The sequence below is a fragment of the Carassius gibelio genome, chromosome A7, assembly GCF_023724105.1.
Source record: "Carassius gibelio isolate Cgi1373 ecotype wild population from Czech Republic chromosome A7, carGib1.2-hapl.c, whole genome shotgun sequence".
Taxonomy (NCBI): Eukaryota; Metazoa; Chordata; class Actinopteri; order Cypriniformes; family Cyprinidae; genus Carassius; species Carassius gibelio.
The window spans coordinates 6,549,843-6,568,980 of NC_068377.1; the positions used below are offsets into that span (position 1 = coordinate 6,549,843).

A 19,138-nucleotide genomic window follows, 5' to 3' on the forward strand; every position below is an offset into this window, starting at 1 on the left:
TAATCAGGATCTACAAGCATACGTTGGTAATAGACCATCACTTCCATCCAAAGGACTACCAGAGACTGGAGCACACCTGAGAAATTACACTCACCTAAAGGATTATTAGGAACACCATACTAATACTGTGTTTGACCCCCTTTCACCTTCAGAACTGCCTTAAATCTACGTGGCATTGATTCAACAAGGTGCTGAAAGCATTCTTTAGAAATGTTGGCCCATATTGATAGGATAGCATCTTGCAGTTGATGGGATTTGTGGGATGCACATCCAGGGCACGAAGCTCCCGTTCCACCACATCCCAACGATGCTCTATTGGGTTGAGATCTGGTGACTGTGGGGGCCATTTTAATACAGTGAACTCATTGTCATGTTCAAGAAACCAATCTGAAATGATTCGAGCTTTGTGACATGGTGCATTATCCTGCTGGAAGTAGCCATCAGACGATGGGTACATGGTGGTCATAAAGGGATGGACATGGTCAGAAACAATTTTCAGGTAGGCCGTGGCATTAAAACAATGCCCAATTGGCACTAAGGCGCCTAAGTGTGCCATGAAAACATCCCCCACACCATTACACCACCACCACCAGCCTGCACAGTGGTAACAAGCCATGATGGATCCATGTTCTCATTCTGTTTACGCCAAATTCTGACTCTACCATCCGAATGTCTCAACAGAAATCGAGACTCATCAGACCAGGCAACATTTTTCCAGTCTTCAACTGTCCAATTTTGGTGAGCTTGTGCAAATTGTAGCCTCTTTTTCCTATTTGTAGTGGAGATGAGTGGTACCCGGTGGGTTTTCTGCTGTTGTAGCCCATCCGCCTCAAGGTTGTGCGTGTTGTGGCTTCACAAATGCTTTGCTGCATACCTCTGTTGTAACGAGTGGTTATTTCAAAGTTGCTCTTCTATCAGCTTGAATCAGTCGGCCCATTTTCCTCTGACCTCTAGCATCAACAAGTCATTTTCGCCCACAGGACTGCTGCATACTGGATGTTTTTCCCTTTTCACACCATTCTTTGTAAACCCTAGAAATGGTTGTGCGTGAAAATCGCAGTAACTGAGCAGATTGTGAAATACTCAGACCGGCCCGTCTGGCACCAACAACCATGCCACGCTAAAAAATTGCTTAAATCACCTTTCTTTCCCATTTTGACATTCATTTTGGCGTTCAGGGTATTGTCTTGACCACACCCCTAAATGCATTGAAGCAACTGCCATGTAATTGGTTGTTTAGATAATTGCATAATTGAGAAATTGAACAGGTGTTCCTAATAATCTTTTAGGTGAGTGTATATAGCTATCACAATCTATTAATGGTCAAATTAACAAAAGAAGTCTCTGAGAGTTTATGACAAATGACAAAAAAAGCATATACTATCCTATGGCTGTAAGCTGTTTAAACAGCAGATGTTTCAGCACTCGTCACAATATATATGTACACACACACACACACACACACATATATGAACAACAATATCCCAACATTTTACTTTCCCTCTCAAAAAGATCTCACAAAAATTGAGTAGTATGATCCAACAACAATGTTATTACAAAGAACCAGTTCAAAATGGCAATTCATTCACAAAAGTGATCACCAGGTCAAAGTTCACCAGAAATCGGTGAGTATGACTTAAGAATAGAATTTGGTAATGCAGTATTTAACGCTGACTAATAGATGATCAGTCTTATTATAAGTACATTGACTAGACATCCAGTCAATTAATTCCTCATAACACTGTCTTTAAATATAATAAATACCTCTTTAAAAATCAATTTAAAGTGTATGAACACTAAATGAGATCGATAGATAACTTCTGTTGACCTGTGAGAAGTCTAAAAGCTCTGGTCGGGGCTTTAGGTCACGATTCAGAAAACCGCGGAAGGATTAACAGTGGGCATCCATTACAGGAACAGACAAGCCACCGGCAGAAAGCTGTGGGTCGCAACCTCAAGGCTTCACTGAGACAGAAAGGATTACGCTTGACGACCCCTCGTAAATCCTCAAGGCAGGTAAGGAGGAAGAGGAGGCCTGGGCATCTTTCCTCTGTTCAGTCCTCTGTGTTTCCCAGCAGGCAGAGAAACACCCTCCCTCCCAGGGTCTGCTCGTGCTCCCATAGGACCAATTATTACAGCAAGTCCTCCACTGAATCACTCTATCAATTAGGAGGTTGTGAGCACATCATCACATATATTACTGCTGAGGCAGGCCTGGCTGTGGGGGTTAAGAGAGAGAGAACGGCGGAGACGGATGGATGGACAGCGGACTGATATGCTAGAGTCGTTCGCCATCATCAGGGCTCCCCAGAGGTGTGGGACAACTCCACCTCCAGCCCCGCGGATGTGTGAACACACTGTCGGCTGGCACCTCCAAGCGAGTGCATGTTCAGAGCAAGAAAGAGGGTTAAATCAATATTTTCAATCTCTCGAGATCAATCCCGCATCTGAACATGAAGAAAAACCTGTTAGCAGTCACCAATATGTGTAAATGAAAAGCCAAACTTCATGACCTTGATAGTTCTCGTCTTTAAGTTCCTTGCTCCATCTCCTGCAATGCAGCTCCCTAACAAGCCCAAACTCAGCTGAAATGTTTCGAGTTTCAAGTGAATTGGGCTCTTGTGCCACACCACCATCTAAAAACTTAACAGAATATAAACACATAAAATTCAGTTTCAAGGTTCCTAAATATTTTATATTTGCATTTTATATAATAATACGTTTATTTTTTTTATATTTGTATTTTTAGAATAAATTATACATTTATGTATGTATGTATTTGTTCAGTTATTTATTTAATACGTAAATAATTTAATAAAGGCATTTATGTATTTATTTTATTATTATTATATTATTATTTATTTTGAACTATAACATTTATTAGCAAGAAAATAAAAATATAGGATGGGGCTAAATCTAGATTTAATTGTTTCTGACTGAGCTGAAATATTATATTATTTCCCCCACCCATGCAGTCGGTCAGGCAGAGTTAAAAAATTACAAATGATGCACCAAACAAGGCAAAAGACATTTGGTAAGACATTCAAAAATAATAATTTCATGTTGCATAATCAGAAATGGACAACGTCTACATCACATCGTGATATCAGCCTTCGCCCAGAATAGAATCTTTCTTGACTTTAAACTTCCAACGTGACAAAGGAATACTAAGCAATCACAATTTTAATTTCTCTTTAAAATGTCTTTCTTGACCCATTATTAGATCAGTTTTTAACCACAAAATGGGACCATTGCATAAGCTTTTACATTTCTGAGATGGAATTAAAACAGTCAATGTAATAAGGTCATTTGATAAAGCACTATACTAAAGCATTTGTCACTGTATAAAAAGTTTGAAATACTACTTACTAAAATACTAAAAATTAAACAGAAAGCAGTATTCAGTATAAGCAGTACACCAGTATGCCATTACGATATTAGCCACAATATGTTAACCAATGAATGCTGCTGCTTCTTTAAATGGATCACAGTATCCTGCTTCACTCAGACAAAAGCAGCCAATTGGAGAGATGAAATATGAGACCAGCCTCAGCAATGGCTGACTCTGCTCGAGCTGCTCTTCAGCAGTGAAGAAGACAGCTCATATGATCACCACAAATCTCTGCAGTCAACGTCCAAAAAATGCAGTCAAATCTGTTGAGCAGGCACATTCATTCTTTCCAGGACATTCATTCTTTACAAGACAGTTTAAATACCTTAATAACTGGTATGACGTTAAACTTAAAGTTCAAATGAAAAAGAACTAAATGGAAGCTGACCTGAATTGAAAACAAAAAACACACAATTGGATTGGACCAGTGGATTTTTTCACATTCCAGACTTATTCTTTTGATTTTTATATCCTTCAGAATCACAAAGTCATTTCCTTTCACACTAAAGATGAAATTACAAAAAATTGACAAGATATTGCATGCCCTCATGCTCTCTGAACTTTAAAACCAGCTATTTGTGCAATCAGAGAAGCTGTCAATAGTATCATATCACATTGTGGTCAACAAATAGCAAACATGAAATGCCTTAGGCGTTTGGCTTTCAGACTTGGCCAGCCAAGCATGGGATAGACTAGACAACCCAAAGCATTCTGGGTTGCACTTCTTTTCAACTGGCAGGCCTGGAGAATGTCTGACCAGTGGGGACATGCAGCATGGGACCCCAGGTTCATTTAAACAACTCAGAAGGTCAACACAGGGGCACGTCCTGGTCACAAACACTATAAAGATAAGCGAAGAAATCTGAACTCCATTGAAAACCAGCCTGTGTCAATACAAACTAAATTATATTGGTTCTCTGACAGGTCTATATGTTTACAACGTCTAGGTCCAAAAGAACGAAAAATTCCTCTTCATTCATTGTTGGCAAAAAAACAGCAGGTGCTGACAAGCCCTAACAAGGCTTGTCAGACATAAGCTTTGTTAAATGTGACATGGCCAGGAGCCGTAAGATAAAGTCCACGTCCATCACTCTGAAAACATGGCTAAATAGCTTCTGATCTGACAGATTTTGATGCTACTTTTGTGTTTTCACGGTCAAACACATGCATATTTTTGTCACTACATTGCAAAAACCCTCTCTCTTATTTTGCAGTCAGACGGACGACAGTAGTATGAATTTTAAGGGCACACAATCAATGACAATTCAATATGCTTTGTTAGAAACCACTCCAAATATTTCAGCAAAATGAAAAATAAATAAATAAATCCCACAAAGCACAGAAAAAAAAGGCACAGCTAGTTTGCTGGTTTGTATTATCCATACAGAAAATCAATGCAGCTGTTTCCCTCAGGAACATTTGATGGGAAAGCATTCAGCAGATTTTTACGCTAAAATTACTAATTGTTACACTACTTTGTTGATAAACTCACACAAACACGATGATGATAGGAAGTCTTTAATAAATCCACAGAAGGTAAATCCAAACAAAGGGAAAGCTTCAACACACGTAGCATTGAGAGCAACTTAAATACACAAGCAGACAAGACTAATTAACACATAAGAACAGAATAACTCAAGTTAACTCAATGAGCAGAAATGGTGCAAAGGAAAACAAAGTCCAAACTGAATGATAAGGTGACATTACGTCCCCTCACAGAAAGGTGCAACCTCACATCGGCAGAAAAAAGGATGGAGGAGGAGGCTCAGATGGAGATTAAGAGTCCAGGAGAAGGATCAAATGAAAAGTCCAGGGTGGTGAAGGTGGTGTGATCCAATGCATGGCCTTGAACAGGAACAGGAAAGTGATGACCCATGTCACAGCCAGGACTGTACTCTATGGTGGCGCCGCTGGAGGGAAAGCCTATGGTGTGATGGGAACATACACTGCTATGACATGACTCCCTCTGCCCATGACTTCACCATGCCTCAACTGTAGACTTGCGGGCCGTCCACTGGAATCGAGGGTGGGAGGAGCGCAGGCGCAGGAGTCAGGATGAGGTGTAGGGGAGCCATCCGATGTTGGAGGCGGAGCCAGAGGCTCCTCAAGTCCAGGAGACTAAGACTCCTGGCTGGCCCAATATGGAGCCCCACCACTGAGAGGAGGAGACACAGAAGGACTGATGTGGAACAAAGATGAATGGACAGCAGGAGTGGCTGAGGACAATGAAGAAATGCATGAAATCCTAAAAAAAGTAAAAACTCTGTTAAAGCAGCTGGGAGAGGAGGTGGCTCCTTCTGTCTCTGTTTCTGGCTGGGCACTGGGCTAGGAGTGGGGCTTGGGTCATCATTAGCTGGTCCAATGGTCAAAGATGATCCACAGGATACCAGCAGCCACTCAACAATGAGCATAAGCAGTTGTCAGGGTAGCGGATGAGAGGGGCTAGAAACAGGAAATCCTCCACATGTTCTTTGAGGGAGCGAGTTCCATGCTCAATGCATAACATTACAACAGATGGATTGTCCATGATGGGGAAAAAGTGAATCCAAAAATAAAGGGAAAAATGCACACAAAAACATGAGAGTCACCAACTATAACATGAGGTGTAATTACTTCTGGGTCAGGTCGTCTGTCACACTACTGTGTTGATGAACTCGATGATGATGGGCAGTCTTTAATAAATATACAGAAGGTAAATCCAGAGAGAGGGCTTGCAACACACACAACATCAACAAGACTTGACAACAATGAACAGAAAGAGAGCAAATTAAATACACAAGCATACAAGGCTAATTATTAACACACACCTGAGCAGAATGACACAATTAACTCAATGAACAGAAAAATGCTGCAAAAGGAAAACAAAGCCCAAACTGAATGATACAGAAACATTTTTTTTTTCTTCACACTCTGTTTACTGCATGAGAACAACCCTGGTGGTATTTCTGACTCATTTTGCCGGTGTAAAATGTAATCGTTTTGTAATCGGAAATGTGTTTCTTGCAGGTGTAAAATCACAGCAGCGTGTCAAAGCTACAATTGCGCACAAACAAAAGCGAGGGATTATATTGGAGGTGCGTGTCAGACTAAAGTTCTCCAGACTCCATTCTGAGCGAATGCAGGAAGCAGGGGCCTGAGCGGATCCCAGAATTCCTCATTATCTTCACAGCGGGTAGCTAGGGTGCGCCAGCGGTGCGAGCGAGAAGCGGGCCTCCGCTGAGGCAGGTCTGGGAACAGAGCTCTGGCAGCCCCACGGGGGAGGCCAGGCTCGCTCATTAGGCCTAAATGATCCACGGCAGCCCTGCAAACCAAGTGCCACTTAGTGCTAGTCTGAGACGCCAGTCCAGCCCTGATGAGATTGCTGAGCACACTGCATATCTGTAATAACACAGCGAACAAAAATGGCCTCACAATGGCGACAGTAACTCCAGCAAATGGGTCCAGCGAACGTTTGGGTGATAATGTGGCAGAGCACTCCTTGGAAATGTCTTTCATCCTTTGGTCAGGGTTGAAATGACACAATATGATAAATGTTTGCCACCTTCAAAGCAAACAGATGCGCTGTGGGAACCGCTCTGGTGGCGAAAACCTGATATCGGCAAGTGCTACGGCTACTAAAAGCAGCTCGTTGCTCCTGAGACAGATGGTCGTTTCACACGTAATAATTACAGCAGCCTCATGTATTCACACGCTCCTGTCACATTGTGATATTTACACTGCTTTATGGTAATAATCTGACTGATTATACTAATAAATGTCATGAAAACTTACACAACACATGTATGAAATCCAGTGCATTCTACTTCTATTTCTTAACCAGCGGTTTTGTCATCTTTTCAGGCAAAAATATCTAAACATCTAAACTTGAAAACCTAAACTGTATAAAATATTAAGACTTGAGATTTTTTTATCTATATATAATTCACCATGTTTTAAATATATTTTTTTATTTAATAGAAAACAAAGCATTACTACTGTTTTAGAGAATTATTTATTGCATCAGACACTGTTGGATTGACAATCTAAATCAACATTTTCTCATACTCATGTTGTTCCATGACACAAAGGATGATCTTTTGAAGAATTTTAGTAACCACAAACTGATATTTCTCATAAAATTACTTCTTTTATGCCCCACAGAAGAAAGACATTCAAGCTAGGAATGACAAGTGGGTGAGTAAATAGAGACAGAATTACATTTTTTTGGGGTGAACTATCCCTTTAAGATGGTGTACTTCTGTCCAGTGAGATTTTGGGCGAGGCTACCCAGTGCAAATGTTGCAGCAATGGCTCATTAGAACAAAAACTCATGCAACATGCAAGATATAAATGTTATAATTTGATGCTTTATGCATTTAATTAAAAAAATCTCAAAAAAAAAAAAATCTCAAAAAATCTGTTTGAAACAGTTGAAGTTTTGGAAAACAAAACTCAAGAGTTTCTACATATTATGCATTACAGTCAGCATCGTGCTGTGGTGCATTATTCCTAACAATTTGACTTAAGGCTCTGCTGCGTGCACAATAACACCCATTAAATTCAATTTCTGGGAACTGAATGTCCCATTGTGCATTTCTTGTCATTTTTCACATCTGGTCATGTGTTCATTTATAAACTCCGGAGGGTATGCAATCACGCAGGGCGTGCTGAATGGAGGCTCGCAAAACAGGTGAATTATGTAAGTGCTGCGTCTTCACTTCTTTCTGCTGAAGGGGACCGCCACTTTCTTCCAGCCCTTTTCATGCTCCTCTCATCACAAAGCAGCTGTTGTGATGTTTTTCACCGCGGTCACAATTAACCTCTGAGGCTGGGCAGGGAGCCAGCCCCGGCACAACTCAGGGCGCTAGAGAGCCCATCAGGTAAACAGTATGATAAGCTTTGCTGCAAAAATTAGACATTGTTTTGAAGTGAGAGGCAGTTGCTATAGTGACTGTTGCTAATTAACTGCATTCAGCCAGGGGAACAAAGGGCTTAAGGGTACTCAGGACGGCGTCTCTCGCAGAGAGCTATGTGCAGCGAATATGTGCGATCCCGTGGGTCTCTCTGCACCAAAATACCTGTGCCTCTGCTTCTCTCCTCCTTGAATGAGCCAGGAGACAAGCGGCGGTCATTTTATCAAGGCAAAAGGCTGCTGGACACCAATTAGAGGACTGTGTGAATCTCGATGCCATCAGGTTCGAAGTGGCCCTAAAACAACAATAATCACTGAATCCCCAGCCAATCAGGGTGCTTCATCAGCATGGAGGACCTCTCGAAGCAGATCTCATCAGCTCCTGTGGCATTCTAGAGAGTGGCCTGCCAGAAAGTGCATTTCATTATAGCGGTTTTACACAATGGAGTAGTAACAGAGAGACACGAGTCACAATGTTGTAAGGTCACAAGTTCCTATTTGTGTGACCTGACAATGTTAAGAAGGTTTACTTGATTATCATAAGATTTAAAAAAGATTTGCAGACAGACTATTAGATCAATGGGTGCTCACTAATGAAAAAACTACATATTTTCAAGATTAGGCCAAACAACTAATTTACAAATCAGGAAACCTGGATTTGTTTAACTAGGATAAATGTCCACATGCAACTGTTTTCACCATGATAATTGTAGGGCGTTCCGAATACCATTTTTTGTGCTTCGAGGCTTCGGTAGTAATCAACATTGAATATTCGAAGCTTTGGTACCAGGCTTATGTGGAAATACAACTGTACCTGACAGTCCTTAGAACCATTCAGCCTGATATAAAAAAAGAAAAAGATTATATTCGAGCAAGTATGAAGACCATTTTGCGGGGGATGCCAGATGTTAAATATATATGAATATTCTGGTCCAACAGTTACAAACAGCTTGCTAGTACTACTATAAAAATACAAGACATTAAAGGGGGAGTGAAATGCTATTTCATGCATACTGAGTTTTTTACACTGTTAAAGAGTTGGATTCCCATGCTAAACATCGACAAAGTTTCAAAAATTAAGTTGTACGTTAGAAGGAGTATTTTTGTTCCCAAAATACTCCTTCCGGTTTGTCACAAGTTTCGGAAAGTTTTTTTCGAGTATGGCTCTGTGTGATGTTAGATGGAGCGGAATTTCCTTATATGGGTCCTGAGGCACTTCTGCCGGAAAAGCGCGCGCTCCCGTATAGCGAGGCTGAGCAGCACAGACATTTCACTGATCAGAGCGATTCACTGATCAGAGCGAGAGCGTCGCGAAAAGTCACAAAAGAAGTGTGTTTTTGGTTGCCAGCAAGACAACCCTGCACAGATTACCCAAAAAACAGCATTAAGGGACCAGTGGATGGAGTTTATTTTTACAGAGCATCAACGGAGTTGTGCAAGTGTTTTTGTTTGTTCCCTGCATTTCGAAGATGCTTGTTCACAAGGCCCAGTTTGACGCCGGATTTGCGTATCGTTTATTTCTTAAGGATGATGCAATCCCAAGGAAAAAGGGTCACTATCGTGTGTGGGAACCGCAGGCGGTGAGTAAAACTGCTTCAAATATCTCTGCCTCCTTGTTAGTGCGTCCCCTCCCATGCCAGAGACCCGGGTTCGAGCCCCGCTCGGAGCGAGTCGTTGCTGCTGCTGCTCTCGTTCAGTTTCAGCCTCTGGATCTGATTCTGGATCATAAATAAATGGCTGAATCTGACTGTAAGCCATGTTTTGTTTTGGATGATGGGTTTTCCCTCACGGAAATGTCACAGCTTCCACATGCTCTCAACGCAAAAGCCTACTGGCGCTCGTGATTCTTTAGCTCCACCCACACGTCACACCTCCAGTCGGTCGTGTTTTTCCGGGAAAAATCGGTACAGACTATCTTTCTCTTATGAATATAATAAAACTAAAGACTTTTTGGATTTATGAAGGATGCAGTACTACTCTATAGGTACTCAAGATTAACAGGATATTGAGTGAAAATGAGCATTTCAACCCCCCCTTTAAAAAGATATAAAAAATCTACTCAAAATCAATTATCACTAGTCAGCTGTCTGACTAGATAATTGAATGTGTTTTTACAAAAATCATTGTAATTTTTACTGTAAAATACTGTAAAAATGAAACAGAAAAAAAATGTTAGTTGGTTATGTCAAGTTTCCTTACTAATTACAGGGACTCTAAAAGAACTAACACAAAATTACATATACATAAAATAAATGCAAATTAGCTGATCATTTTGCAGAATGACATCAAAAGAAGTTCAGCTGATAAAATTTCTAGATTTCAAGAGTAAAGCCTTTTATGTCTGCTTTTTTTATATGGGCCACAACAGACACGCAAAACAACCCAGGAGTCAAAATAACCTGCATAAAAAACGGCCCATTAACCCGCATTCAATTCACCGAAAATGCCAATCAAGTCTGTTTCTCTAATTTGTCCCGGAACCCCACTGACAGACGCATCCACTTGTTTTGACAGTTGCAACGGCCCTTGTTAATGGTTGAGTGAGTGAGCAGGTCACAGTTCACGGTGTGATGGCTTTGGCACTAGGACCCAGTGACAGCTGCAGAGCTGAAAGACGAGACTATACAAAGACTCTGCGCTCAATCTGCTGCCTTCAGTGTCCCGCCAAACTTTGTAAAAGCCCAAACACTGCCTTTCAGAGCTCTACTCTACAGATACTACACTCAAAAAAAAAAAAAAAAAAAAGTTTACATTTCCAAATCATGTACCGTATTTTCCGGAAAACAAGACCTTTTTTTTTATCACCTGAAAAGTGCTGAGATTTGTATTCCAAAACAACTTATATCATGCACTTAATGCCAAGCACACAAAACTTGGATTCATGCTGAACCACATGGTAGTTTTGCTTTAAATAAACTGTTTACTGTTTACACTGTAAAAAAATATTTTGCAGTTTAATTGTTTACATTTTTTACAAGTTGACACACCGTACAGTTTCTGAGTTTGTTCATTCAACTTAACATTTTACATTTTCACTGTCTCAACTAGTTTGTAAATTGACAGAACTAGAGGTTTGCCGCCTCAACTTAAAAAATGTGTTGATAATGTCATGTTCCCAAATCACTTATCGTGAGACTTATGAAGACCATTGCAGACAGAAGACGTTCGTCATCCATCTTGGTGAGCTTCTCCATAAAGTCTACAAACTTGTTAAGTAAATATTTGTATATGTTGTTTTAATATTTGTAAAATTATTTATGTTGTCAAAGAGGAGTATATGGTTTAAAGCATCATATTTTCTAGTTGTATGTTCTGCCAGTGTTCATTTCGCAGATCCACAGTATTTTTCACATAAATATTATAATAACAATTCTCTCATGTGGTACTGAACTGAACTTATTTACTGTAGAGAACAATAAATATACAGTTTGATATTATTTGAGCACAGTGTATTACTTCCAGAAAAATTGTATTTTCTTAAAATAACTTCACCGTTCTGTAACAGATTATGAGCACAAAAACCAAAAACCTCCCGTACAAACAATCTTGAGGTCTTCATTTGAAGAGTAACTGAATCAATATGCTTGTATAGCATCAAGTCTAAACTTTGCTGTCAGTGATTTGTTTACAAATCTGATTTGTCTACAATTTGTGATCATTAGCTTGTAATACGTATTACATGTGTAACAATGTGGCCCGTGACACTGTGCTGTTTTCTTGTTGTCTCTGCCTGTGGTCTGGAGGACTGTGAAACATTACTCCTGAGGCTATGATGGAGATCGCTGTTGAGTAAACATGCAACCGGACACCCTGAACAGCTGCCAAAGCTGACCTCTGGTCAATCTCTGCACTCTCAGACAGGTCAGCAACCCCAGCACTGCACACCAGCTCTCTACTGGTCACACTCTCAGGTGATTTTGTCATTACAATTTCCTGTTGGATCTATATTGGCTCACATATTACTTCCTCTGTACAAATCATAGCAAACCGTAATAGAAAATTCAGGATTGTTTGAGTGACTGTACAAAATTCTATTCATGAATGCAAAAAATCCTGTTCTTAGTACTTTTTGAGTTAAAATACCTTCATTTAAAACAATATTATTTAATGTGAAATATTTACCTTGAAAAAAAAAAAATTATTTATATGGTTTATGTTAAAAAAGCAGCCAGTGACAAATCCACTAATGTGACAAACATTTAAGATACATTTTAATTATTTAAATGGTCATATATATAATGTTTATTTTAATTAAGCAGCAAAAACATTTTTTATTACATTAATAAGAAAAAATGGTTGGGGACCAACTGTAAATATGAACTAACTATTAACTACAACTTTTGCCTCAATAAACTCCTAATGTGCTGCTTATTAATAGTTATAGGGTAGTTGTTAACTATGAGGAAGGATAAAAGGGATCTAAAATATGCAGAATAAGGCTTTATACGTACTATTAAACATCTAATATGCTAGTAATATGCATGCTAATATGCAACTAGTTCATAGTTAGACTTTCATCAAGATTCCCAACTTTTGAATGGTAGTGTAAATCATTTGTTGGTTCAGCATTTACTTATATAATGTAATGAAGAAAACCACAAAATAAGCCCTCTTTAGGGCCGTAAAAAAAAAGTGAATTCCGAATATATGTCAAATAAAAAAAAATCCACATTCGAATACAAAAACGTTGCATTCGAATCTTAGGTCTTCGTCAACCGTCAGGCAGCTTTTTCAGTGGTGCACGAAATGTGACGACGATGTAAATTATTTGCACTTTAACGCTTTAGTTATTCTATCCTGATGAACCCACTAGATGTGGCGTTGCTACATTGTTCATTCAATATATTGCGGAAAAGGAAAGCATTAGTGTGGAGAAGATGCTGTTTATGTCAAAACTGAAACAAAGATAGTCGTGTTATTTTATTACGCCTTGAAGAAACGTGCATAATATTTTGTTCAATGCACCCTCTTGTCGCCTCAGTAGAGAGTCCAAAAGCCTTTTTCCCCCTAACTGAAATTATGTCTTTTTAATTTGAACATAATTCGAATTTTGATATTAAGTAGAAAATGTGAATTTAGTTTTTTAGTCATATCGACAGCCAGAGATGGGACCAAGTCACACATGTGCAAGTCTCAAGTAAGTCTCAAGTCTTAACCTTCAAGTCTCAAGTAAGTCCCAAGTATTTTTTTCTTGGGCAAGTCAAGTCAAGTCAAGTCACAAGCTATGTCAAGTCAAGTCCAAGTCAAGTCACCTTAATATTGTTATTTTACCTGCAGAATCTGATCTTAATAAAGTTAAAAGACAAGATATAAGTAACTGTCAGTAAATTAAAATAATTTGGATTTGCATTGTAAATACTCATGTTCAGTAAAATACATCATGGAATTAAACAAAATTGTAACTTCCTAAAATTATTTATTTTTCACTTCTGCCAACAGTGTTTGAAATGTTTTACATTTTCAACATTGAGTCCATAAAACAAATAACAGCTAAACATCCAACAGACTCCTCTCTGAACACCTCTCTCTCTCTCTCTCTCTCTCTCAAACACAGTTTACATACAACATTAAACTGTTACATTTCTCCTCTCTCTCTCTCTCTCTCTCTCTCTCTCACACACACTCTCTCTCTCTCTCTCTCTCTCTCTCTCTCAGAGTATAGAATATAAATATGACGTATTTTTAATTGTTTCATACTTTTTTGTTATGTACAGTACAGACCAAAAGTTTGGACACACCTTCTCATTCAAAGAGTTTTCTTTATTTTCATGACTATGAAAATTGTAGATTCACACTGAAGGCATCAAAACTATGAATTAACACATGTGGAATTATATATGGAATTATATACATAACACGAAAGTGTGAAACAACCAAAAATATTTAATATTCTTGGTTCTTCAAAGTAGCCACATTTTGCTTTGATTACTGCTTTGCACACTCTTGGCATTCTCTTGATGAGCTTCAAGAGGTAGTCACCTGAAATGGTCTTCAACAGTCTTGAAGGAGTTCCCCGAGAGATGCTTAGCACTTGTTGGCCCTTTTGCCTTCTGTCTGCGGTCCAGCTCACCCCTAAACCATCTCGATTGTGTTCAGGTCCGGTGACTGTGGAGGCCAGGTCATCTGGCGCAGCACCCCATCACTCTCCTTCTTGGTCAAATAGCCCTTGATGCCTTCAGTGTGACTCTACAATTTTCATATTCATGAAAATAAAGAAAACTCTTTGAATGAGAAGGTGTGTCCAAACTTTTGGTCTGTACTGTACATAACAAAAAAGTATGAAACAACTTAAAATACGTCATATTTATATTCTGTACTGTATATATATATATATATATATATATATATATATATATATATATATATATATATATATATATATATATCATACCTGTCAAGTATCCCGTTTTGGCCGGGAAAGTCACGTATTTTACCCTTCTTTCCCGCCGTCCTCCCGTATTAGTATTTTCCCGTAAATCTCCCGTATTTATTTATTTTTTTTTTAACCTGCGTTATTAATAAAATAATAATAATAAAAACATTCCCAATCTGAGCTCTGTCACTAGTCTCGCGATAACTGCCACCTGTAAGTAGCCTGTCGCGAGGGGTGTGTGAGGTCAGGTGACATGAGTTATAACCATAGACAGTAAAGGTTATAACGCGGGAAAAACAACAACAACAAAAGAAAAAACCGAGACGGATGATGGATGCTACGATAGAGAGTGAAGGCACACCTGCCAAAGAACCAAAACCCATGTGTAAATACCAGGATAAATGGGACAGCGAATTTACTTTTTTAAAGAATGCAAAGTCTGCAACAAATTTGTACAACAACTCACTAAAAGAGTAAAAGAAAAGTTATGTGAAATAAAAAGAAAAACTGTAAAAGAAAAGCAATATGAAATGAAAAGAATGTGTGGAATGAAAATAAAATGTAAATGTAAAGACAAGCAATGTTAAATTAACAGAAAATATGCAAGCCTTTAAATAAATGCTCTTCATATATACCCTTTTGTGTTTTCATTTGGGCTATAACACCTGCCTTAAAGTCCCCGTGAAACGGAAGTTGCAAACGGCTTTTCTCCAGTGTTGTGACGTATTTCCGAGAGAAACGGAATAATAAATGAGAAGGGTCTGGCTGCAGACCATGGGCGAGTGGAGCTCCACTCTCAAACCGGAAGTACGTCACCTCCACTTGAAAACATCAAGATGGCGTCGCCGGGAGTACTTCAAACTTAAAATCAGGTAATTTTATCTCTGCATCGCTAAAATGGTGAACTGACGCTGTTGTAACGTGCAGTGTAATAAAAACGCACAGGGCTTACGTGAAATTACTCACAAAAGGATTAATAAACACTATGGATTTATAGATTTATATCGCGAGCAATGTCAATGTCAATCCTGTAATGAAGAGACTTTGCAAATATCTTTAGTTCATTCTTCCATCCGCTGAAGTGAGGTTTAACCTTTAAAAAATTTACATCTATGAATCTAGTATTTGCACAAAGTAATTAAGTTATTTATCAAAAAGTCTAGGATCTTTTCCTTCAACAATACTCCAACCTTAACTGAAATCACAGTCAAAGGGTGTATTGATATCTGTTTGAAATGAAGCCAGTTTTGAAATTCCAGCCAAAAAGTCTGTACAGATTCACATTGGAAAAACATATGATCTACAGTTTCAATATCTTTCTCACAGAACCTGCATGACTTGTTCTCCCAATTAAATCTTTCTTGTAGGAAGTTATTAGATGGATAAATGTCCTTTAGGATTTTAAATGTTACTTCTTTGGCTTTAGGAAAACTGGATAAGTAAAATAACACTTCCTTATTTTCTTTGCCTCTTCTTCACTAAATTCTTGAAGAACATACTTTCTTTTCAGTTGACTGGGGAAGTACAGTTTGGATAATACATTTCTGAAAAACTTATTTGTTAATTGTTTGCTCTTTAAATTTTTACCTTCAGTACATGATGGATAGCATAGGTGTAACTTAGTTTTTGGTGGCTTGTGGTAAAATAATGTAGTAAATAATGAAAGGACACGATTGTTTTGTATGTGTATGCCTTTAGCATTTGTTATATAATGTTAAAAAGGTCATATGAGGTGGTTGTTTTCATATTTAATTTTTCATTCACTTCCAGGGATAGGATTGGCATGGAAGATGCAGCACTCTTTACATTTTAAATTTATGTTGCCACCCTAGAAGTCAAAGTCTTTTTACATGTGACATTAACATGTACATATTTATTTTTTCTATTTTGTTGTTCTGTTATTCTATTGTTTTACTTTTTGTTTCAGATCAAATGTATATCAAGTGTTATCCATCCTCATAACACCTCCACAAATAGAGACTGGAACTTCTGAGCACCATCACCTTGTCTGCTTTGGGACTGTCATAGGAGAATGATGCAGTACTATTCTGTGTTGAATTTACAAAACGTCAGTACACAGACATGGTTTTGTTCCAGTTTTGCTGTGCTCATGTCTTCTTTGTGTCCCCAGCCCAGCAATCAGATGCATCAGAACAACAAAGCACAACTGTGGTGCCCCAGGCACCTTCAGCAACAAGTAAATTGCTTTAACTTTAATGATAATGAAATGTCAGTATTGTAATTAAACTTGACCCATCTGACGTAATTGTTCATGCCAGAGATTTAACAACACTGTCAGTCAGGAGCATATTTAACAGGAGCCACACTCAACTGGCTTGATGGTGACTTCAGTAAGTGTGGTTGACCCTCTTGTTTTTGTGGCTATAATAATTAGGCTAAGTAAACTCACTCTCTTCCATTTCCCTAACATGAAACTTGACTGAAACATGAAAATGATACTTAACCGGTGCAGTGAAGATATTTAAAGAAACACTATCACTATCTAAAGTACAGAAAGCCTTACATCATCTCTAGGTGCAGTCACCTACAGCGCAGCCAGCTTCACAAAGACTGTGGGGCTGGTCACCAGGAAAATGGACAACAGGGAGTGCTTTTGGGGTTTTACTCCTCAGATGATCACCCTGGCTACTGTAGCTGGGATTGCTTCACAGACGATGGAGGTCTTGAAGAGTAAAGTGTGCGTGCGTGCGCACACATTGTGTTTTTACTGTAACAATTATGGTCACTTGCAGTTAATTTGTTTTTAGTGTAGTGTAAGATGTGTTAATTATTATTATTACTCAAAAACCATTAAAACTTCTAAATTGTGGAAGTTATTCTTCATTATGTTACTGTGGTTATTTAGTATATGTTATTATTTTGATTAAAATACAAAATTCAACACACAAATTCTGGTTGAGGTATTATTTTAATAATTTATTTAATATTTCATTATTTTTTCACTGCTAAATATTACAAACATAGGGTTAACTTTCTAAAATGTATGGAATGTTACATTGTCAGTTGTACATTGGTAAAACAAACATGAACAAAAGGCAGAAGCCCTAAAAATATGGATTGTGGATGTCGGTAGTGCAAATTGCTGAGGGGAAATAAAAAAAAAAATTGCTGTCGTGTCATAAACCGTGAAAGATTAGTATATTATTATTTTTATTATTTCTACTAGGTAAAAGTAACAACGATAAAAGTACAGGACATATGAACATTACGTACAAAGAGGTGACATAACTTGCAAAGCACCCCTTATACATGTATATAACAAGTAATAATATAAAACGAAAGTTTGGTGGAGTTGACGTATTTTCGCTCTTGAATGGAGCTCCACTCGCCGCCATGGAGGTGACGTAATTCTACGGAAAGTGTTGCCCGGTCCAACATGGCGGCCGCATCATTAGTGGAGGCGACGTAATTCCACGGAAAGTATGGCCCGGTCCAACATGGCGGCGGCGTCGCTAGTGGAGGTGACGTATTTCCGCTCTTGAGTGGAGCTCCACTCGCCCATATGTCTGCAGCCAGACCCTCTTGTAATAAATGAGGAAAATAGTGGGCGTGGCTTATTTTCCAACTAGCACCTGATTGGATCTAGATAAGTAGGTGTGTTCACTTGCATGAGACATGGTTCATTTCAACTCACCGTCGTCAAACTTTGTGAGGTACCAACGGTGTACACTGACGGGACAGCGTTATCTGTTAATGACAGATATTTCAAGAACCCCATTACGTGTTCTTTCCTAATTTTGGAGTATTCGCGCGTGAAGTGTTTCGAGCACATCCGTGAACACTCTGTTATCCCTCCTTCCTCGAAATGTAATAAAATCGATCCATCTGGACCGTAACGAGGGAATTTGAAGGGAAAAGTGTTCCGTGAGTTCCACAACCAAAAATGCACCTCCTCGCCATCTTTCCCTTCACGCGCTGTCAATGCTCGCAAACACACAGGCAGCCTGTCTGCTGTCAGTTGGAGGGGCGTGGTTACGGATTAAGCAGACGCCCAATTCCTCAAGCCTACGTCATCAGTGAAGGTCCTCCAATGCAGAGGGGAGGGGCATTTTCAGATTTTGATTAAAGATTATGAAGCCAAAAAATTTTTTTGTGTGGATTGACTCGCATGGATGAATTGTTCAGCACAAAACGATCAATTTAGGCGAACAAAGTAAATATAGTCATTTTGATTTCATGTGTACTTTAAAATGTAAGGGATACTGGAGCTTTGTTGGGGTGGTGGGAATGCTCGCGGTGGGCGCCGGAAAATTTCCCTTATTTTCAAATTCAAAACTTGACAGGTATGATATATATATATGCACTTCTCATGATTGGGTAATCCCGGCAGCTACATTAGTTTTTCTGATTAATTGTTTTGCTCTATGAGAAAAACAAGGTAACAAAATATTCGGGGCTTATGCCCCCTTAGCCCAGCCCTAGCGCCGCCCCTGGAATGCGTTTTTTTGACGGCCTGATAGCG

At 38.9% G+C, this 19,138-nt stretch overlaps 1 protein-coding gene and 1 long non-coding RNA gene across 6 annotated transcripts in view; one reads left to right on the forward strand and one right to left on the reverse strand.

Moving 5' to 3' along the window:
* LOC128016516 (transcriptional enhancer factor TEF-1-like) overlaps positions 1-19,138 on the reverse strand; it is a 71,398-nt gene that overhangs the window by 30,032 nt on the left and 22,228 nt on the right. The window lies entirely within an intron of this gene.
* LOC128016517 (uncharacterized) lies at positions 15,402-17,555 on the forward strand. Its single transcript, XR_008184192.1, has 3 exons — positions 15,402-15,527; positions 16,583-16,723; positions 16,787-17,555. It is a non-coding gene; the product is annotated as an uncharacterized LOC128016517 (long non-coding RNA).